The sequence below is a fragment of the Macaca fascicularis genome, chromosome 2, assembly GCF_037993035.2.
Source record: "Macaca fascicularis isolate 582-1 chromosome 2, T2T-MFA8v1.1".
Lineage (NCBI taxonomy): Eukaryota > Metazoa > Chordata > Mammalia > Primates > Cercopithecidae > Macaca > Macaca fascicularis.
Window position 1 is genome coordinate 172,946,590 of NC_088376.1, and position 19,269 is coordinate 172,965,858.

At 35.7% G+C, this 19,269-nt stretch overlaps 1 long non-coding RNA gene across 2 annotated transcripts in view; it reads left to right on the top strand.

The window, feature by feature from the left end:
• LOC102128784 (uncharacterized) overlaps positions 1 to 9,785 on the top strand; it is a 530,667-nt gene extending 520,882 nt beyond the window's left edge. For both annotated transcript variants that reach the window (XR_012431830.1, XR_010584663.2), the window contains one exon: positions 7,413 to 9,785. This is a non-coding gene — a long non-coding RNA (uncharacterized lncRNA). The remainder of the gene's footprint in view (positions 1 to 7,412) is intronic.
• Positions 9,786 to 19,269: the final 9,484 nt, after the last annotated feature.

Here is a 19,269-nt window from a genome sequence, read left to right on the forward strand (position 1 = left end):
AAAAAATTGAACTTTTTTAGAAGTTTCACATTTGCAAGAGAATAGGAACTTAAAAGTAAAATTTTGCACTTTCAAATCCTGCCTAGTTTGCAAAGCCTTCTGAATTCTGCAGAAGGCTGAACTAAAATTTAAACCAACACCCACTGCTTGCCCCCAACCTCCCAGTTATGCTAAGAAATAAATTATCAGATGAATTTCCTGAATTCTTCTATCAATACTAGCCCAAATGCCACCACAACTAAAACAATAAAAATATGGACATTTAAGCTTTTGCAAAGTTCCATGAGTTTGAAAAAGACACCGCTTGGCTAGTGGGTGAATTTCTAAAACAATTTTTTTTTGGTGCATCTTCAGTTTTCTTTTTTCTTCTAGGTTCCATTTGGTCACCTATTTCCTCTGTTTTTCTCACACTTTATACCTTTGTACTTGTTTCTTGGTTGGATCATATTTTTAAGTCTCTAATTGAAGAGGCCACCTGTGGATGGTGCCTACTATCTGGTAACATTGCCATTGAAAATTCCCTGTTTCTCTTGCATTAGGGTTTTATGCAATTTCCCCAGCCTCAATTTTTAAATTTCACACTGGCAAAATATAGACTTCCATGAGAATGGAAAGTATAGAAATTACTCAGGTTAATGGTGTGCAGCAATATGTTGTTTAAGAAAAAGAAATCGTAATCTATTTTGATTGTAGACAGACATTAATCCATCCTTATTTTCAGTGCAGTCATGGCCTGCCTTATTCATTGCGACTTTATGGTTGCCACCACATTCAATTAGCCTTCTAAAGGTCAGTCTAAGCCACCTCAGCCAGTGCACTGTTTCTTCTTGCTATTTTTTCTTTCTTCTCTCTTTTTTTTTCCCTTTGCCTCAGGATCCTCCAGAACTCCAACAGTCAGTTCTTAAACTTCCCTCACCAATGTTCATGGACAATCTAGGAAGACTCTAATGGCAGAATTTATAAAGAAATTGTGAACAAAGGAAAGGTTACCTCCCTCAGTGCTTCTTTCTTCTACTAACAGAGAGCAGAGATGGTTCCACAATGTTATTACCACCCTCTCCGACCATTCCTCCTTTGTTCTTTACTTCAACATATGAGTCATTTGCATATTTATTCATTTTTTTATTCTTTGTAACCACTACATGATAGGCACAATACTATGTTTTAGGGATACACCAGTGAGCAAAAAATATGAGAAATTCCTTGCTTTTTTTAGGCATGCAGGTTGGCATGGGAAGATAGACATCAATAAAAGAATCACATGAATTAATATAAAATCACTCTGCGATAAATGCTGCAAAAAGTAGATGATGCTACAATGGAGTAAACAGGGGAAACAAATCTGGTCATGGAAAACTACTGGGAACTGACAGTTGACCTGAATCTGAAGAAAGACAGAGAGTTAGCTAGGCCAGAAGAGAGAAAGCGATATGCATTGGGTTGAATAGCATCTCCCTAATTTATGTCTATAGAGAACCTTTTGTGACGTTTTTTGAAAACAGTGTCTTTGGAAATGTAATCCATTTAAGATGAGGCCATAGTATATGAGAATGGGCTCTAATCCAAAAACCAGTGTCCTTATCATAAGAGGGAAATTTGAACACAAATATGCGAAGAGAGAAGATGATGTGAAGACATATAGAGAGAAGGCCACATGAAGACTGAGGCCAAGATTGGATTCTTAGTCTCCAAGCCAAGGCATGCCAAGGACTGCTGGCAACAACCGGAGTCTAAGAGAAAGTCATGAGGAGGTTTCTCCCGCAGAGTCAGAAACTGGCCCAGGTGACAGATCATTATCCTCCAGAACTTTGAGAGAATAAATTTCTGTTGTTTTAAGCACTCAGTACTTAAACTCTGTAACTTTGTTAGGGCAGATCTAAAAGACTGATATTAGGTAGAAAGAGTTGGGAAAAAAAAAAACTAGAGGGAATATAAAAAGGCCCTATAGCTGCAGAGACTGTGGTGTCTGGAGTGGCGCATAATAGTGAAGAGCATAATTGACTGATCTCAGCTGCTCCTATATATAGTCTCTCCTTCATTCACTCTGAGATTACAGTTCTTACAGAGCACTCTTAGTCAATGAGAGATCATGACTAAAAATACAAAATTAGCCAGGCATGGTGGTGCAGGCCTGTAATCCCAGCAACTTGGGAGGCTGAGGCAGGAGAATCGCTTGAACCCGGGAGGCAGAGGTTGCGGTGAGCTGAGATCACACCATTGCACTCCAGCCTGGGCGACAAGAATGAAACTCCCGCTCAAAAAAAAAAAAAAAAAGAAAAGAAAAGAAAAGAAAGAAAGAAAGTAGTTAGATGTCTGTTTGCAAGAAATTTATTTTAAATGTTGACAAATTAATTGGTGTAATAGGTGATGATAATGTCACAATAAACTAACAGGATTGTCTGAGTGGGGACTAATTGAATAAGCAGTGGTTTAATTAGTGAATATTTGTATATTATGACTATGTCTGTATGCATTTCAATTGTAGATTTGTGGAAAGGAGAATCAAGGTTACATAAAGTAAAAAGGAGGTGGTTAAATAGATGTTTTCCAGACTGAAGTTTTACTTAATATTTTTAAAATTACTAATATTTTTCCATTTGTTATAGTTCAAAAATGATTATTTTAAAACGTAAAAACATTTTCTTCCTATTTTGGAGTTGGCCAAAGACTCATAGAAATGACATTCTTTCAGATAACTGGATTTTAAACACCATGATCATAATCACTTTTGAAAAACAATATAGAAATTTTTTTAATGAAATCATATATAGATTTTTGAGGGTCTCAGAGAAATGTTTTAAAGAATATTTTATTATGTAATTTCGGCATTAGGCAGAACTTTGAAAAATTTTTTCCCGTTTTTCCTAGGATATAGACTAAAATCCTTACTGTATTGTAAAATGACATGCTTGCCTCTCCGTTCTCATCTCACACTTTTCTAGTCTTTGCTTTCTGCTCTTCAGAACAGCAATCTTTTTAAAATTTTCTCTTGTAGATCATGCTGTTTCTTGCAACAGGTTATTTGCACTGGCCAGTCCCTCCTCCCAGATTACATTTTCTCCACCCTTACCTTTACCTATTAATTTTTATTCATTCTCAAAATCTCAGTTTCAGTTTTATGTTCCTGGGAAGTCTTTTCTGACCATCAGTTTTTCAGTGCTTTCAGAGAACTAGATTTCTTTGCTTCATGGCAATACTTATTTATTAATGTAGTTATTTTATGAATGTCTTTTACACGGCACAGATTATAAGCATCATAAAATCAGAAAGCATAAGTTTATTGTTTCTGGCCATAACTCAATGCCTGGCAGGGTTCTGGCCTCATAGTAGGTATTCAATATACGTTATCACATAGATACAGAGAGATATTATGTGCAAAATAAAGTTAGTGGATGGGCTTCATTGAGTCAATGAGCTCATTAAATTTTATGCAGTTTTGTGAGGGTATATCAATAGTTTTCAGTAAATCCATGCTAGTGCCTTTACCCTAGCATTGAGGAAAATTAAGATTCAAAAAATGTAAGATTCTTCTCAAAGTTATTAAGCCAATAATAAGAAAAGCTAGAGTTTAAATCTGGTCTTTCTGATTTCAATTCCAGGATTTAATTTACTGCACCATATTACATATCTTAACATTTATTCAAACAGCAATATTTTAAAAACACGTGGTATATACTACATACTATACTAAGTGCTGAGGATTAAGAGAGAAAAAACAATTTCTAGATGCTATCCACAGAATGATGTTTACAGTGAAAAATGCATTCATTGCATACAAAATGATACCAAAATTAGAAATAATAGAATATTTGCAGCTCAGAATTTAGCAGCCCCAGAAAAAAACATACATACATACACATGTAAAATCATATATTATTTTCACAGAGCATCTTCGAATACTTCTATATTTTTCTGCAACAACCCTGTGAGTTGTTTATATAATGTAATTCCCCTCATTTTTAAAGTAAGGAACTTAAGATATTAGTAAGTTATTCAAAATTAAATATCTATTTAGGAGATATAAAAGTGTTAGTCAAGACTAGAAACTAGAACTCTTGGAGCTAAGTGTCCTGAAGTGGGCTTTTCTAAAAAGATTGACGCCATTAAAGAAATAGTATCTTTGTGGTTTTGATTTGCATTTCTCTGATGGCCAGTGATGATGAGCATTTTTTCATGTGTCTGTTGGCTGTATGAATGTCTTCTTTTGAGAAATGGCTGTTCATATCCTTTGGCCACTTTTCGATGGGGTTGTTTGTTTTTTTCTTGTAAATTTGTTTGAGTTCTTTGTAGGTTCTGGATATTAGCCCCTTGTCAGATGAGTAGATTGCAAAAATTTTCTCCCATTCTGTAGGTTGCCTGTTCACTCTGATGGTAGTTTCTTTTGCTGTGCAGAAGCTCTTTAGTTTAACCAGATTCCATTTGTCAATTTTGGCTTTTGTTGCCATTGCTTTTGGTGTTTTAGACATGAAGTCTTTGCCCATGCCTATGTCCTGAATGGTACTACCTAGGTTTTCTTCTAGGGTTTTTATGGTATTAGGTCTAACATTTAAGTCTCTAATCCATCTTGAATTAATTTTCGTATAAGGAGTAAGGAAAGGATCCAGTTTCAGCTTTCTACTTATGGCTAGCCAATTTTCCCAGCATCATTTATTAAATAGGGAATCCTTTCCCCATTTCTTGTTTCTCTCAGGTTTGTCAAAGATCAGATGGCTGTAGATGTGTGGTATTATTTCTGAGGACTCTGTTCTGTTCCATTGGTCTATATCTCTGTTTTGGTACCAGTACCATGCTGTTTAGGTTACTGTAGCCTTGTAGTATAGTTTGAAGTCAGGCAGTGTGATGCCTCCAGCTTTGTTCTTTTGACTTAGGATTGTCTTGGCAATGCAGGCTCTTTTTTGGTTCCATATGAACTTTAAAGCAGTTTTTTCAAATTCTGCGAAGAAAGTCATTGGTAGCTTGATGAGGATGGCATTGAATCTATAAATAACCTGGGGCAGTATGGCCATTTTCACGAAATCAAAACCACAATGAGATACCATCTCACACCAGTTAGAATGGCAATCATTAAAGGTCAGGAAACAACAGGTGCAGGAGAGGATGTGGAGAAATAGGAACACTTTTACACTGTTGGTGGGATTGTAAACTAGTTCAACCATTACGGAAAACAGTATGGTGATTCCTCAAGGATCTAGAACTAGAAGTACCATATGACCCAGCCATCCCATTACTGGGTATATACCCAAAGCATTATAAATCATGCTGCTATAAAGACACATGCACACGTATGTTTATTGCGGCACTATTCACAATAGCAAAGACTTGGAATCAACCCAAATGTCCATCAGTGACAGACTGGATTAAGAAAATGTGGCACATATACACCATGGAATACTATGCAGCCATCAAAAAGGATGAGTTTGTGTCCTTTGTAGGGACATGGATGCAGCTGGAAACCATCATCCTCAGCAAACTATCGCAAGAAGAGAAAACCAAACACCGCATGTTCTCACTCATAGGTGGGAACTGAACAATGAGATCACTTGGACTCGGGAAGGGGAACATCACACACGGGGGCCTATCACGGGGAGGGGGGAGGGGGGAGGGGGGAGGGATTGCATTGGGAGTTATACCTGATGTAAATGACGAGTTGATGGGTGCTGATGAGTTGATGGGTGCAGCACAGCAACAGGGCACAGGTATACATATGTAACAAACCTGCACATTATCCACATGTACCCTAGAACTTAAAGTATAATAAAAAAAATTAAAAAAATAAAAATAAATAAAAAAATAAAAAGAAATAGTATCTTAGGGTAATAGAAAAATTCAAGCTCCCAGGCTGCTAAATGAAGGATAATTTTCTCATTATAATAAAAAATGATGGTAATGATTATGATCTTTTCATATATTTTGTAATTATTCAGAATGACCTTTTGAATGTCATAACATAGAAAGTCTATTGTTAGTAGTGTATTTTTAATCATAATATTGCTGATCAATTGTGGATATGTTGATGTTTTGTCAACTGCAGTGTAGTGAGTGTGAAGAGAAATTTGGACATATGCTGAAGAACTCGTTTTCTTCTTGTAAATATCTAGGTAATATGGGTACTTTATTACTTTTTGAGGTTAATAAAAAAATCAAGTCTTAGACTGAGATAAAAGGGACAACTATGATACCTGGTTCAATTCATATTATTTCACAGTCAAGCTTACTTCTGAGGTGCATCAGCAACCACCCACTTCTTCCTTGATTATTCAAATTCTACATGCTTTCAATGCATAAACTCATTCTTTTTTGAATGAGTATTCAATGAAGTATGCCAGCTCATACCAATCTGATCTCTTCCGTCTCAAATTTTTTGGGTCTATGCCAATGACCCTCAGTCTATTTTTACCTAAGAAATAATAGACATTTGCATTCATAATTTACTCTCTAGGCATACCCATATTATGATAATTCAAAAAAAATTTGCAGCAATATAAATATAAAGCAAATGGTTGCACAATATTTTCCAACATCACATGCATGAGTATTTACAAGATGAATAAATATTAATAGCCTTTCATGTTAAACATGAAAACCTTTAACATACTGTCTAACACTTAGATAGTACTTTCCATATGCCAGGAACTCTAAGTTATTTACTTCTCACAACATCTTGATAAGGCAGGAATATTACTGTCTCCATTTTACAGATGAGAGGATAAAAATACAAAGAGGTTAAATGAATTGCTCAAGAAAGCACAACTAGTAAATTGCAAAGCTAAAATTTGAATTCACGCACCCTAATCCAAAGAACTCTAAACCAATAATTGTTAAAGTTGTGTGCACAATTTCTAGATCTTACAAGCTGCAACTGCAACTCTTTTTTTCCAATCAGAAAACATACCAGATTGCAACTGAATGAAATATTGCTTTTTTAAGAAAAAGAGAAAAATATTCAAAACTTTAGAGAATTGAAACTTTTAGGAAAAGCAGATTTTTTAGGTATAGCTTGTAACTGATATATTAATAAGTGTAAGTCCAACCAAAGCCACACTTTGTCAATTGATCATAAAGTATTTTACACTTTTCCTTAACAAGTAGTTAAGGCTTAACAGGGTTACTTGCTAAATTAGATTATAGAAATTATTTTTTTATACATCTCAGAATTCAATTGCAACAAATTGGTAAGAAACGTGATGGCACAGACTAGCATTTATGCTGCTCTTACTTGCCAATAATACTAAGGCAATTGCTGAGTAGACAGTAGGTGTTTAAGTGTTGAAAACTTTCTGACTTACCTTGTTAACTCTACCTAAGAAGGTAGTTTTTTAAACTTGCCTGCACATTACAATCAACAAGAAGGCTATTTAAAACACAAATATCAAGTGTCACCCTCCCTGAGATTCTGATTTAATTTGCCTTAGGTAGGTGTGCTCCTCAGCTGATTCCATTGTGCTGTGACGGCTAAGAACCATGCAAGTGATTACTTTGAGAGTAACCAACACTGTAGGAGTCATTAACTCTGGATGGAAGAAAGGAGTGGCACTAGAAAAGAGTAAGGAGAAGAAGAAAGGTAAAGAAAAAAGTCGTTCATTTATACCTTCATCCTTAAAGAACTCTTAAAATGAATTATGTTTTCTCCCTACAAAGGCTTTTTGCAATCATTTGCACTTGAGATTTTCATGTAGAGTGTATGCAGTTTCCACCTCCAGAATAGTCCTCCCAAACAATAATTTTAGATTTGAGATAATATTGGGAGAGGGTTTTACTTAGAATTAAAATCAAATTATCTTAGACCACATTTTCAAGAAAATTACATTCACTTGTTGGGTGTATGAAAGTATACGTCAATGAATAAAATTTGGTGGAATTATGGTCCTCAATCTTCAACTTTCTTTCTGTTGAAGCTGGGTTCTGATTACCATCCAACTCAGCCCTTTTAGAACAGGACCATTAGCCTTCAAAGTGATCCATTTGAAAAGATCAGTGTGAATACACACTGATCCAGACCTGAATTTGCTTCTACCAGCCCTATTCTCATATCCTCATATTACTAGAATATGTGACTCATTTGCTGGGGTCAAATTTCTAATTTCAATTCACTCCCTAACTCTCCCACTGATAAATAAATTTCCTTATCAATTAACCTACATGTTTTACCCTTTGTTATTTCTTTGTTAGTGCTAAGTATTACAAAGACTCTAAAAGTACTTTCACTTCTGGAAACCACGAGTTATCACAGTTTCTTCTTACTCTCTATTGATGAAAAGGCTTTTCCTTTACCAATGTATGTTGAGTTCATTTAGAGACAAAATCTAATCCATAATCTATTCTGGAAATTTTGATAAATTTGCAAAAGAAAACCTATGAGTTATCCAGAAACCTATTTCCTTGTCTGTAACTTAGCAAAGTCTTACTGGTACGATGGCTTTGAGGCATAAAAGAAAGTTAAGTTTGTGCTTAGAGAAAATAAACTGAGTGACAGAATCAGAAAATCTATTCAATATATTTCATTTTCTGTTGAATATTTCTTTATTGGTAAACAATTCATTTTTTGACAGTTTTGATTTCATTTTTGAGCACATATGCTATTTGTTATTGTTTGTTACCCATGATTCTTTTTTTTTCTGACATGTAAAAAATAAATTAAATTGTATAAACTAGAAAGAATTGATCTATTAAGCTATGAAGCAATCATTTCACTCTCATTGTTTATTTCTCTCTTTTTTAAAAAATAGGTTTGTAATAAAGTGTGAAGATGCTATCCCTTAAAATTACAGTAATAGGCAAAACTTCCATCAAAATAATGTTAGGTTGAAAACACCATCTTCGGCGTTCTTATTTATAGATATTAAGTTTTTCCTCTTATGAACTTGATTTTTAATGAAATTTTCTTTAAATCTCAAGACTTGAGTTTTACAATACCATTTTTATCTTTTCCCTATCTAAGTGAAAGGGAATAATCAAAAAGAAGCGGTCCAATTTCAACAATAAAAATCTTGACAAATTCAATTTTGTCTTTTATTATCATAATTTATATATTTCAAACGTTTTGCAGGAAAAGTGTTATACAATTTTATTAATTTTTGTTCATTGTAACAATCTATGCATAAGTGTGTAAGTATGAAAGCTGATTATAAATTGATTTCACTGTCAGCTGCCACAACACTTTGTGATCATTCCCAGCCTGTCTCAAATGTAATACGAGATATTTTTCAAAACAGCAAAACAAGGAAGTTCTTGCTTATTATTTCAAAGTTAAAAATTATTGTTGACATAGTCATATTGGTGAGAACAAAATATCATGAAAATATTAAGCAAATTTCTATTTGTGTTGTCATTTAATTAACATTATATGTCAATTATACTCATAAAGGATACTCTTCCATCCTTCTCCAATTTTTGTGCCAAAAAATGAAGAAAAGAAAACAAAACATACACAATAAGAGGTTAGGAGAGGAAAAGGAATGAATAAGCAGAGCACAAAGGATTTTTAGGGCAATGAAACGACTCTGTATGATACTATAATGTTGGGTACATGTCATCATGCATTTGTCCAAACCCACAAAATGTACAACACTAAGAGTCAACCCTAATGAAACTATAAACTTTGGATGATAATGACAAGTCAGTGTAGGTTCAGCAATTGTACCAAATGTACCACTCTGGTGGGGGATGTTGATAATGGAGGGAGCTATGTATGTATGTATAGGAGTAGGAAGTGTATGGGAAATAATTGTACCTTTTGTTGTAAACCTAAATCTTCTCTAAAAATAAAGTATATTAAAAGTATCAAACTTCTGCGTTCTCTATTCTGTTCCATTGGCCTATATGTATGTTTTCGTACCAGTTCTGTGCTATTTTGATTATGGTTGCTTTATAGTTTGAAGTTTGAAGTCAGGTAATATGATGCCTCTAGCTTTGCTCCTTTTGCTTAGAATTTATTTGGCTACTTGGGCTCTTTGGATCCATATGAGTTTCAGAATAGTATTTTCTAATTCTGTGAAAAGTAATGTTGGTAGTTTGATAAGAATAGCATTGAATCTGCACATCTACAACCATCTAATCTTCTATAAATGAGACAAAAATAAACAATGGGGAAAGGACTCCCTATTCAGTAAGTGGTGCTGGGATAACTGACTGTCCATATGCAGACGAATGAAACTAAACCCCAGCATTTTACCATATACATAAACTAACTCAAGATGGATTAAAGACTTAAATGTAAGACCCCAAACTATAAAAACTAGAAGAAAATGTAGGAAATACCCTTTCAACGTCAGCGTTGGCAAAGAATTTAGGGCTATGTCCTCAAAAGCAATTGCAACAAAACCAAAAGTTGACAAGTGAGAGCCCGTTAAACTGAAGAGCATCTGCACAGCAAAAGAACTTATCAACAGAGTAAACAGACAACCTGTAGAATGAGAGAAAATATTTGCAAACTATGCATCTGACAAAGGTCTAATATCTAAAATCTATAAGAAACAAACAAATCAACAACAGAAAAACAACCTCATTAAGAAGACATACAAGCAGCCAACAAACATGTAAGAAAATACTCATCATCACTAATCATCAGAGAAAGGCAAATCAAAACTACAATAAGATACTAATACCAGTCAGAATAGCTGTTATTAAAAAGCCAAAATAATAACAGATGAGACTGCAGAGAACAGGGAATGCTTAAACACTATTGGCGGGAACGTGAATTAGTTCACCTACTGTGGAAAGCACTCTGGAGATTTCTCAGAGAACTTAAAACAGAAGTACCATTCAACCCAGCAATCCTGTTACTGTGTATATACCCAAAGGAAAATAAATTGTCCTACCAAAAAGACACATGCACCCATATGTTCATCGCAGCACTAGTTACAATAGCAAAGGTATGGACTCAACGCAGGTTCTCATCAATGGTGAACTGGATTTTAAAATGTTGTACATACACACCATGGAAAACTACACAGCCATAAAACAGAATGAAATCATGTCCTTTGCAGCAACATGGATGCAGCTGGAGGCCATTATCCTAAGCAAATTAATGCAGAAATAGAAAACCAAACACTGCATATTCTCACTTATAAGTGGGAGCTAAACTTTGGGTACACATGGACATAAAGACAGCAACAATAGACACTAGGTACTAGGAGAAGGAGGAAAGGGGCAAGGATTGAACAACTACCTATTGAATACTATACTCACAACCTGGGTGACTGGTTCCATCATACCCCAGTCCTCAGCATCACACAATATACCCTTGTAACAAACCTCCACATGTATCCCCTGAATCTAAAATAAAAATGGAAAATAATATATATACAACTTCATTAAGAGAATGGAATGACAACCCACAGACTGGAAAGAAATCATTGTAAAATACATGTTGGTTAAAGGGCTGGTATCAAATTATAAAAATAACCCAGACTCAACAATAAGAAAACAAAGAACCCAATTTAAAACTGGGAGCAAGATTTTAAAAGATCTCACTTCACCAAGAACATACACAGACATAAAATAAGCATATAAAAAGATGTTCAACATCATATGTCATTAAAGAGTTGCAAATGAAAACAATAGTGAAATACCACTACACATCTTTTATAGTATTCTTGCTACAACAAAGATAGAACCTGAATGTAATCATGAGAAAACATCATATAAACCCGAATTGAGAATTATTCTACAAGATAACCTACTAATATTCTTCAAAAATGTCAAGGTTATGAAAGGCAAAGTAAGACAATAGAATTGTTAGAGATTGGAAGAGGCTGAAAGAACACAAGAAGTAAACGCAATATGGAATTCTAGACCTGATCCTGGTACAGAAAAGGACATCACATTGATAACACAAAATGCTGGTGAAAATGTAGAGCAACAGAAACTGAAGGTGATGTCAACCAGGTTTTATATTACAAAATCACTATTTTTTCCTCTACAAGTAATGAGTATCTTGGAAGAGATATTTGGGTATGTAAATATTCTACTTTTCCTCAAACCTTCACCCACTCCTTTTAGCAACCTTCAATATGTCTTGTACGCAACAGTCTTTATTGTGTTTTTCTAGTGGTGATTTCATCTGTCACTTGTTTCTTCTACGTTTATTAATTAGAATTCTTTTGTAAGGAAACATTCTCCTTCTTCTCTACTTATTTATTAAATTGTTTATTTACATCATGAATATTTACTTTATTCTAGAGGTTATGATCCAATACTATTATTTCTTTTATTGCTCAATTGTTCCATCTTTGCAATTAAGATCTCTTTTACATTGGTTCCTTTCTCCTTTCTGTGAGCCTCCAGCTTTTTTGAGTACTTACTGAGTTTCCAGCACTATAAGGTGCTCTGGATTCATCTTGCATTTTTCTTGCTCCAGTCTTGAAATAAACCATGTCTACAAGGAGCCCTGGTTCCTTTAATTGGAGAATGATCAATAGAAACTGAGATCAGAGTGGGCGGTGTGTCCATTATTGGGGTGTCGATGGTTTTAGGCCCTCTAAAGACAGTACTAGAAGATTACATACACACACACACACGTACACCCACACACTTCACGCACCCACATACATCTACATTGATCTATTTTCCTATCTATCAACTGTCTGTCTGAATATGTATTTTGCAAACTACAATTCACATTGATACTACTGATTCAGTCTCATACCACAAAGTTTATTCTCGCCTTTATCCTTTCCCTATGTGTAACTTCCTTTTCTCATAAAGAGAACTTGGCTTATGCACTTATATATTCTACCTTACTATACAAATAAAGTTGTTTTTGAATGGCCATTCATGACTGAACTTGAGTAGACCTAGTGAATTTCTCATAGCAGTATCCTTTTCTATCAATTCCCATTTATATGTCTTCCTTTTGATAGGGATGTCATTGAATTAATCATGCCCATAGTTTAGTTTCAGTATTCAACTTAAAGTATTCAGAACTTATATTTAAACTAAAATCCCCAAAGTGATGGTTCTCAGAGGTTGTATCAGTAAAAGGAAATCTCTGAGGAGGTACCTCATGTATTCACTTGTATAAGTAGTTGGGGTAATAAAATATGATTTGAAAGAAAGACCTATGAAATAAGACAAAATACATAATTTTAACTTTGTGTAACTGATTGTTTTGTATTACAGTCAATTACTCTATCACTTTCCTAAATAGTTCCTTTACGTCTCCTCTCCTCAAAGATTAAAAACCCACTTCACCATCTGTACTTTTGGTTGATGACCTTGCTTGAGATTCTCTGAGAAAATAGATGTAATTTTTTTTAAAAATTACAAGTGTTCAAAACATCTACCCTCTAGCTGTGTACAGACTGTGGCTTCTCTCCTATTATCATTAGATGGATAGATAGATGGATGGATGGATAGATAGATAGATAGATAGATAGATAGATAGATAGATAGATAGATGAGAGATGGACCAACAAAGCTCAACAACTTCCTCCATGACACTGATCCAGCAATTGTCCTCCTTGCAAACATAGTAACAATTTTCTCTCTTTACTGTGTAACCATTATCTCAATACAAACCTGTTAATGCTTTTATGTAATGTTTTATATATTTTATGAAATATTTTATATATTTTAAAAAACTGACCACAGCCTGACAAAACTATATAGACAATAAAAAGATCAGTTGCTGCCAGGGATTGGGGGAAAGGGAATGATAAATAAGTGGAGCACGGAGGATTTTACAGCAATGAGATTACTCTGTATGGTATTGTAATGTTGGATACATGCCATTACACATTTGTTCAAACTTGTACATTACAACCATAATGTAAACTAAGAACTCTGGAAAATAGCGATGTGCCAATGCAGATTCATCAATTGTAACAAATTACCATTCCTTTTTTTTTTTTTTTTTTTTAAGAGGGAGTCTCGCTCTGTCGCCCAGGCTGGAGTGCAGCGGCTCGATCTTGGCTCGCTGCAAGCTCCGCCTCCTGGGTTCACGCCATTCTCCTGCTTCAGCCTCCCAAGTAGCTGGGATTCCAGGTGCCCACAACCATGCCCCGGCTATTTTGTATTTTTAGTAGAGACGGGGTTTCACCGTGTAAGCCAGGACGGTCTTTATCTCCTGACCTCATGATCCGCCTGCCTCAGCCTCCCAAAGTGCTGGGATTACAGGCGTGAGCCACTGCGCCCAGCCACAAATTACCATTCTAATAGGGAAAGTTGATAAACAAGGAGGATATGTACATGTATGAGAGGGTTGAGATGTGTATGAAAAATCTCTGTACTTTCCAGCTCTATTTCCTGTGAACTGAAAACTGCTTTAAATATAGTCTATTAAATAAATTAAAATCTGTCAATGTAAGAGTTCTCTCCAACTCCTTTTCTCCTCATAGTTCCACTGAAACTGTTCTTAACAAGGTCACAATCTCTACCCACACTGTTAAATATGACACACAATTCTAGTTCTCATCTTATTCTTTTTTTTTTTTTTTTTAATAGCTTTGATGCTGTTTTTTTATCACTCCCTTTTCCTAGAAACACTTCCTTCACTTGGCTGTCTGGACAGTAAACTCTTCCTAACTCATTCTCAGTTTCATTTCATGGTTCTTCCTCATTCTCCTAACTTAAATAAACCTTGGAATGCCCGAGGATTCAGTTCTTGGAAAATTTTATTTTCTTCTCATACTTGCTTTCTTGGTGGCCTCATTTAATCTTGCGCTTTCAGTACCGTATGTTTATAGATTGCAAATGTAAATCTACAACCTAAACTTTTCCCTGAATTTCAGACTTATAGCTACAATTGCCTACTTAACATATGACTCGGATGTCTAATGAGTATATCAAATTTAATACGCCAAACTGAATCGATCTTCTCTAAAATCCTTGCACTTCTACACTCTTATGCAGCTCAGCAATTGGCTACCTTATCCTTTAATTGTTTAGTCCAAAAACCTTGAAGATATTCTTGCTTCCTTATTTTTTCACATCTTCCATCCACTTCTTAAGCAAATACTGCTAGCTTTACTTTGCATCCAGAATTCGATCGTTTCCCATCACTTCTACTGTTGTGTCCCTGTACCAAGCTATGATAATCTCTAATTTGAAAGAGGTTTCTATCTTGACACTTTTTTTCACTGCAGTGTATTCTCAACATAATAGTTAGAGCAAGCCTCTTAAAAGGTAAATCATTCCTCTACTCAAATCCCTCTATTGTTTTCTGATTGTATGCAGAATAAATGCCAATTACATTAGTGACCTACAAGGTACCACACAATCTGACCCCTGCTTCTCTCTTGATCCTCTCTCTGACATTTGTTCCCTCACATAACATGCTCCAGTAGCAACAGTATTATTTTCATTTTTCTTTTTCTTTTTTTTTTTTTTTTTTTTTGAGACGGAGTCTCGCTTTGCGCCCAGGCTGGAGTGCAGTGGCCGGATCTCAGCTCACTGCAAGCTCCGCCTCCCGGGTTTACGCCATTCTCCTGCCTCAGCCTCCCGAGTAGCTGGGACTACAGGCGCCCGCCACCTCGCCCGGCTAGTTTTTTGTAATTTTAGTAGAGATGGGGTTTCACCGTGTTAGCCAGGATGGTCTCGATCTCCTGACCTCATGATCCGCCCCTCTCGGCCTCCCAAAGTACTGGGATTACAGGCTTGAGCCACCGCTCCCGGCCTATTTTCATTGTTCAGAAACACTAGAACTGTTCCTGTCTCAGGGCCTTTCACCTACACTTCCCTTGTCAAGAACTTTAATCTATCCTTGGCCGGGCGCGGTGGCTCAAGCCTGTAATCCCAGCACTTTGGGAGGCCGAGACGGGCGGATCACTAGGTCAGGAGATCGAGACCATCCTGGCTAACACAGTGAAACCCCGTCTCTACTAAAAAAAATACAAAAAACTAGCCGGGCGAGGTGGCGGGCGCCTGTAGTCCCAGCTACTCGGGAGGCTGAGGCAGGAGAATGGCGTAAACCTGGGAGGCAGAGCTTGCAGTGAGCGGAGATCCGGCCACTGCACTCCAGCCCGGGCGACAGAGCGAGACTCCGTCTCAAACAAAAAACAAAAAAAAAAAAAAAAAAAAAAATCTATCCTTGCACTACCATGGCTGGCTCTCTCATCTACTTTGCATCTTTGTTCAAATGTCACCTTCTAACTGAACCTTTTCTTGACTTTCTCTTGAGGTTTTTAACCCTTGGGATTCCATATCCATATTCTCTAACTTACTTTTCTTTAAAACACACATATATCTTAAATAGCAATATGCATCATTTATTTGAAAATTACCATTTTTTCCTTCATGAAAATGAAGATAATGAAGGTGGATATCTGTCACACTATAGGAATTCAATAAATTAATAGGACTTTCATATATATTAAGTAGTGCTAATTTCTCTCTCTGCTTCTGCTGTTACTTTAGTTCAAATCCTCATCTTTTCTGTAGACCTTACCAGTAACTCCCTATGTGATCTTCATGATTTTTACTCAACCAGTTTGGCAGAGTGAATTTTTCTAAATTTGCTACACTCTTCTTAAACCTTCTGTGAGTCTTCACTATTTATTGCAGGGATTTTCAAACTTTGTTCTATTGGGATTTGCAGAAGAAATCTTCCAGTGTAAAGCCACAATACAGTCTATTTTCTGTAAATTAGGTTAGGAGGACATTTGCTTAGTGTAGGGCAAAGAAAGATGTGAGAGTGTGAGATATATGAGAAAATAAATGTTTAAATAACAGCTATGGAGAAAGTATGAGAGAATAGACTACAGAAATTTATAAGTAATATAGATAATTTAAGCTTTGTATCAAATTGTTGGATAATACATTAATATTAGCATTAGTTTGAGTAGTTTGTTAATTTTTCTCCAGCCCAGTTAAGCTACTTGGGAGAAGACAACTGAAGATGACCAATTGAATAATTCTATAATTGATTTTTTTCTGCCTGGATTTTGCACAGAAAGATGGCAGGATAAGTAAGCTGTAAACATTGTCAAAAGAGTAAAACCCAGGATAGACTGGAAATAAATTCAAAAAGAAGAAAGAAAAGAAAATAAGAAAATCTAGAATAAGAATAATAGATGTGAATAAAATATAAAAGTGAAGAGATAAAAACAATGTGAAACCAAATTGTTTTTCATGGAATTTTTTCAGGAATCATGGATCATGGCACACACTTTTAGTGAAATATAATGAGAAAAAGTGTATTTGATTATAATAAAGTTAGGTATTTTTTAAGGAAAATAATTCATATATACAGTATACATATGTCTGTAGTTATATTCAGGCTTATAATAAAAAATATGATTGATAGTATGGATTATGGTCAAATAAATTTAAAAATACTGGAATAAAGCTCCTTATGAAGTTGTAGACCTGGAAGATAGATGCCACTCAGTGAGAGAGGTGATTCACATTAAATTGTTATTATAGAACATCAAGGTCAGAGTGTGAAAATGTGATAAATAATAGGAATGAAAAGTAGGGTAAACAAAGATAGATTAAAAGAAAATCTGGATTAATATTGCCCATCTAAATTAGGAGAATATTATGGACGTCAGGGACTAAGAAAACAAATGAGAAATCACTTCCTCCAGGTTGAAAGCTGTCCCAAACTTATGTGAATCAGTGTGTGTGTGTGTGTGTGTGTGTGTGTGTCTATTGAGCTAGCAGTAAAGGGGTGGGTTGTGAAGTAGGACATCAGCAGGAATTGTTTCTTGGTCAAAACCCTGCTGATCTAAACAGGATCCCATCCAGAAAGGATAAAGTGAAGAAACCTACAGGAACCAGCAAATGGCCACCAGGGTAATTCCTGGGTTCCCGTCACTGCTCATTAGCATAAGACACTCCCACCAGAGCCATGACAATTTATAAATGCCATGACAATGACCTGAAAGTAGCTATAGCTTTCCATGGCAATGACCCAGAAGTTACCATCTCTTTCCTACAAAGTTCTAATTAATCCACCCTCAATTTGCATTGACTTGCCCCTCAATTTACACATAACGGTAAGTGGATTTAAGCGAATATAAATACAGTTGCTTATAAGTTAGCCCTGCTCTGCAAGGAGTTCTATTGTTCAATAGAAGATTGCTGTCTAATATCACCAATTTGCCCTTGAATTCTTTCCTGGGTGAAGCCAAGAACCCTCCTGGGCTAAGCCCCAATTTTGGGGCTTGCCTGCCCTACATCAGTTGGAAAAAGCTTTAAAGGTCTCCTAATCTCTCTTGAAAGTTGACTTGGAATTACTATTCCTGGTTTCTATTAGTGAAGATTCTTTGCTTGACTAAACTTTAGTCAGACTACTGAACCTTTTTGCAGTCCCATATATACACTTCTTTGTAAAATCCAGTTTTAGAAAAGAACCCTGCCAAGTCAGTTGAGAAAGAATTCCCCGTTCTTATTACCTGATAGCTCTCAATATCTGGTTAAAATTCCTCATAAGCCATCATTGGTATCTTATCCCTTGGCCTGCCTTCAGCAGGAATTTTGTTAGGTTGGTTCAGTCAGAATTCTCCCCAGACATGATGTTTCCTCTTAGTAATTTTCCATACCAACTTCCTTCTCCTTGGCTATAAATCCCACACCTCTCCCTGCTGTATTAGGAATGGTGCCCAGTTCTTTGCTGGGATCTCATTTCCCCTATTACAATAGCCTTGAATGAAATCTGCATTCACCACTTTAACTTCTGTCTGGCTCTGGTTTTCTTTGACATTATACCACATAAATCCTCAGAAATCAGGATACTAGTATTCAGGGGTAAATTTGGCCTATGCAAAAGCTCTGTTGGCACAAGAAATTGATTAAAGCAACTGTGGGCTGGCTTGCATTGCTCAAAAAAACCTTTCATCCATCGCATCCTTCCAAACACCAAGTCTAGGGACTTCAATCTAGGAAGACTGCTCTGGCCAATGCTGTTTCTTCCTGAAGCAAAATCCAGACCTAAGGAGTTGTCCAGGGAAAAGCCAGCAGAGGACAGTAATTAACATTGTTTTCTTGGGCTTGGTCCTCTGCCATCAATATCATCTTCCTCCTTTCAAAATCTTACTGAGGCATGGATTTCAATAAACACTTCTTCCTCAGTATACACTATTACGTCATATAGTTGATGTTTCAGGAGAACATAGGTGGCCAAAAGAAAGTAAACTAAAAACAACTGTAAACTTAAATACCATCTGGTGCAAAATTCTGGAACTTCGGAAAACAAGAATATAAGATAAACATTTCAAAATACATTTGAAATATAAAGAAACAGATTGGTAATGAAAACAAACAAACAAAAAAACCTTTAAAATCAAGTGGTTTTATTAGATACAGAGATTAATAAAATTAAAGACTGCA